Consider the following 4,999-nt stretch of genomic DNA (forward strand, 5'->3'; position numbering starts at 1 on the left):
CTGATTGTAGTCCGCCAGTCGCGTGGCCACATGCTAGGCCGGAGTATTGTGGCCGAATTCCCGCTTGTAGCTACCCGACTCCATTCTCATCCTGTACAGGATATTGTGCATGTCACTAGAGATCCCAGTCATCAAGCAGCCTATGTAGGGGGAGACATTATGCATGTTGCTGACTGAATCAGCATCGATGAACTTGTCAGGCACCTTTTTTTCAGAGATGAGGACGACTCCGTCAAGGGCTCGTATGCCGATGCTGGTGAGGTTGGAGGTCTTTACAGCCTTGAAGGCATTTTCGACCTGGAAAAGCTTCCCCTCAGGCGAGAAGACAGTGATGTTGAAGTATTCCTGGCCCTTACTCATTTAAAAATATTTAAATTTCTTTTTCCAGACATCAAAAGTACTCCATTATGCAGATTAAGATCAGTCAGCATCCAGATAAGCACAATCGATCCTTCTTCATCTTCTACCACTCTGTCTCCAAACTTGGTTTGTGGCTCAATGCGTTCATCTATTCTTTCTTGCTTAGGGCTGTCCACAGAAGGGATCTTTTTATGCAGCCGGTCATCTAGCACCTCCAGAAGAAGCAGAGGAGTGGCTCCAACCGACTTCCAGAAACTCTCTTTCGACTGTGGGAATTGCCTGACAACACAGTTCTTCCTTACGCCTCTGAACTCCAAAGGCTAAGAGAAAAGCCTGCTAAAGAAGCAGGCCAGTACTACATGGCATCAGCTGGACTACGACTGTCAGTTGCTTGCTACATCGTTGAAAAGGTGCCAAACCTGGATCGTATAAAAATATCTGAACTGTTTGGGCTTACCTACACTCAAAGACAACACGGATTGAAGATCGAGACTCTCCAATAGACCTGGCATGAGTTCCGGAAGGACGACCAGTTGATGATTAGGTTTTACCAAGACTACCAGTACTACATGGTGAACACTGTATCATATGAATCTGTGCCACCCAACCTCCACAGAGAGCTAACAAAACACGTGCAAGACAAAATTATAAAAGGAGTGCTATAGATAGCGAACAGAGAAGGCCCAACCCCAACCCCAACCCCAACCCCAACCCCAACCCCAACCCCAACCCCAACCCCCAACCCCGACAAGCAGCTGGACAGTGCTACAAACTGATCATTAAAGCTATAGAATTAATTTGCTTCTTATTATGACTGAGATGTTTGCTCATTGTTAGAAGGAGTTCTTGGAAAGGCTGAGGGGAATCTCTGCCAACTTGGAGGATGCCCAGTGTTCGCCCTCCTCTCTGGCTTTGTTGACAGGCATGGCTCATGAGGCGGAACAGGCCTTCAAAGCACTCGAAATCGAGTACCAATCGTTGAAGTATCGCCCACCCTAACTCAAATCGATACTCAACCAATACCGAGCCAACTTCAAAGCCTTACAACGCCGCGTCCACTTCCTTCACCAATCCCTCCCCACCACCTAAGAACCCCCTTAGTACAAAGAGCAGATCAGCATCCTTTCTAAAGGCAACAAGCAACTAGAAAGTGCAAAGCAGGCTATGTACGAGGCTGAGGACAGGAGCAATGATATATGTGTGGAATTGATCGACCATTCGTAGCGAATAGACCAACTGACAGAAAAGAACCAGGAAGTGAGAGGATAGCTTACGAGTGCTACTGGACTGATTCAGAACATGCAGCAAAGACTTTAAAGACACAGCCTGTACGTAAAGGCAGCTCTTGGAATCTTGTTGCTCACCTTCCTAGCCATCTTCTTGTTCGCATGACCTGGATTCAGTTGACTGCAAATAAACTATGTAAGTGAGTCAGTCAGAGATGATCAGTGCAGTGTGGGGGTCATGTTCTTCATCCATTCTGAAAGGAATGGGTTAGAGCATTGAGGCTGCTTTGGAACGACTGTGCACGGATAGGTGTTTGATAGTTTTAAGCTAGCTGGTAACCATCCCATCCTTGTATTGTTTGATGGATTGCCCTGCTTGCAACATTTCCAGTTCCTTCTTCAGGGCACCTATTTTATGGGTGAGTAAGTCGGTCATGATAGTGAGATGGGCCAGAGTGTGATCAATATTCTGGGACTCTTTGTGGACACTTTTTTTATCGATAAAGTTTTACAGTTTGTGAATCAGGTGATTTCTTTTATCCTTTTGGGTGAGGATTGCAGCTTGCCAGTTTTTCAGACTGTTCTGGAGGTTGTTCCAGTACCCCCCTGAGCTAATATTTGACAGCAGATGCGAATTATGGCAGATTTACTTTTTCAGCTGTTTGATGAAGGCCTGCTCATTGATGATAGAAAGCCTAACAAAGGCAGTATTCTTATCCTCCCTGGCAAAGAGGTTCACTACAATGGGTGGCACCCTTCCTTTCTGCACATCTTTATCCTCCACTCTTGTAAACTCCATTATTACCAATATCCATTTATATCCATTTTCATGACCTAGTAATAGTTGTAACAGTGGGAGCAATAAAGAGCAGAAGGAGACGTCATTCGCAAAAGGGTTAAGCTCTAGCACAAGTTTAGTATCAGGTTGATTACCAAGTAGATTGCGAACTTCCACCTCAGGGATTTGTTGCTCTTTTTACTTGCTGCCTAGTTGTAGGAGAAACCGCCTGGATGGGCTATCATCATGGTCACTTATTCACTCAGAGACAGCACCTACTCTCCAGAGTCACCTTCCTCCACATCGAATGTGAAGCCATCCTGGTAAACGACTACTTCCATCTCCACTAAAAGTTCGCCACAACCCATGACATCCAATCCGCATCACTCAAACAACAACCCCTTTCATACAAACAAGCCTTCTGGTAATCCCTGATGTCAACACACCCTGTTAGCAATAGCAATCCCTCGCATAATAGCAAAGGACTAGCCAAGGGATTGCTTGACAGATTGGAGCATTACTGCTTGACTGCCTAGGAAATGAAAGAAGGAGGATATTAAGAAGGAGAAAAGGTGGTTGGGAAAGGTGATGAAGAGGCTTGTAGTTAGGAGGATGAAGTATTAGCGATTGATTGTGAGATGGTGTGTACTGGCTCGAAAATGGCACTAGCAAGAGTTACTGTAGTCAACTACCTTTATGAAGTAAAATTAGACATGCTGGTAAAGCCAGCAATTCCGGTGACAGACTACCTAACAAAATACAGTGGAGTTACAAAATAACTGCTTTCTCCCATCACCAACACTTTAAAGGATGCTCAGCAGGCTGTACACAAACTCCTTACAAAGAATACTATTTTGATTGGTCACTCTCTGGACAACGACCTCAAGGCCTTATAAATAAAGCATGACAAAGTGATCGACACAGCCTGGATGTTTCTGAAGAAAGGCTACAAGCAAAAGCTCAAGGATCTTGTCTACAAGCACCTTGGAGTTCGAATTCAGAAGGATACCCATGATTCAGCATAGGATGCAAAGTCTGCTATGGCTCTTGCTAGGCTTAAGATCTAGGTCATTGACGCGTTAAGTCCCCCTGATTAACTAGTTCACTATGATGTCCTGTAGAAACTAGTGAAAGCAGGCCCTGTGATCCTACTTGACCTTTAATAACGATTACTGCAGTTGAAATCTTTAGCTGTGCACACTGATGGAATCAAAGAGATTAGAGATGCAGAGTTCATGTTCAAGAGGGCTTGCTATTGGACATCCGGGCAGGTGGTGGAACCCAGAGTGATGGTGATGCCAATTTACTGGTAAGAAAAGTGCTATCCGGACTGGAGTAGTTACTACAAGCAGGCGGAAGAAGGACTGATTCGGCTGACAAGCAGACAGAAATTAAACTAGCTGATAGTAATTCTCTTTCAAATTAGACCAGACATCCTAACGAACTGTCCTTCTACCACACCACGAGCTGGCTCATCATGCATGTTTATGACATTGAAAGGATCATGAATTGTCTAGCCATTTTATTCACGATATGACTTAAACTAGATTATATTGGTATGAAGGCTATCAGACATTCTGTACTGGCATGCAAGTTCAAGTATTGTCTGTCTTGTAGGTTGATGGGTGATCATCTGGCCAATCGGATGGCCAAGTATGTCATCTCCTTTGATCTTCAAGGGCACGCTCTCGACCATTCAGCCTGCTAAACCATCACTGACATCCTCTCCACACAACTCACACCCAGCCAAACACACCCGCCCCCCAAAATCTCATTCAAACTAGCACGCAGCCGCTTTACTCTTACCCAACTTTAGCCAATCATCAACCTATCTGTGCAGGCTTTAAGCTTGTAGTTTGATCTGAGGTACCATCCTAACAGTCATGTGGACGGCTATCACTTAGGATGAACTGTTGCAGATGCTTGATGTCTTGGATGAGGTCGAGAAAGTGACTTTGAGGCTGGATTTTTGTACCGGGTTGGGGTAAAAATCGTTGATGAGAACTATGGAGAAGGTGGTAGAGAGACCGGGTTGGATGGTGAGTTGTGAAGGGATAAAGGACATGAAGATTGAGCATCTGGCATCAAGTAAAAGAAGAATGACTCTTATGGTAATAGCAGGAAGCAATTTGTACGGCAAAAAACTGGCTATAGATGTTTTATTAGCTTTAACCTGAGAACAACTGAAATTGTATATCTGATCACGGCTTTTTCATTTTCTCTATCAGTTTGAGTGAGGCATCAAACCTTCCATATTATTTCTTTCCTCCCTTCTCAACCAGCTATCCTTCATAAGGCAGATTGTTGTGGAACTTGCCCTGAAATTTTTAGTATTTATCGTTATTACCAAAATACAGGGTGCCGAACTTCATACCATCAAACTAAAACTCTCCTACAAACCTGTCACCCGACGAGTTGTACTTCAACTCGCCTTGTCCATGTTTATCAAGCCTGTTCAGATCACCTTGGTATGTGCAATCTTGCTCTTTGACTTATCCTGTTTGAAAATTGTTGTAATAAGCCTTACACTTGATAATCCTACAAGGATTGTACTTCTGATATTGTCCAACCACCATTATACAATCTCCAACTAGCGACCCCTCCTCCCACGTACCGATTGTCAGTCGATTATCCA

The sequence above is a fragment of the Lipophrys pholis genome, assembly GCF_963383615.2.
Source record: "Lipophrys pholis genome assembly, contig: SCAFFOLD_345, whole genome shotgun sequence".
Taxonomy (NCBI): Eukaryota; Metazoa; Chordata; class Actinopteri; order Blenniiformes; family Blenniidae; genus Lipophrys; species Lipophrys pholis.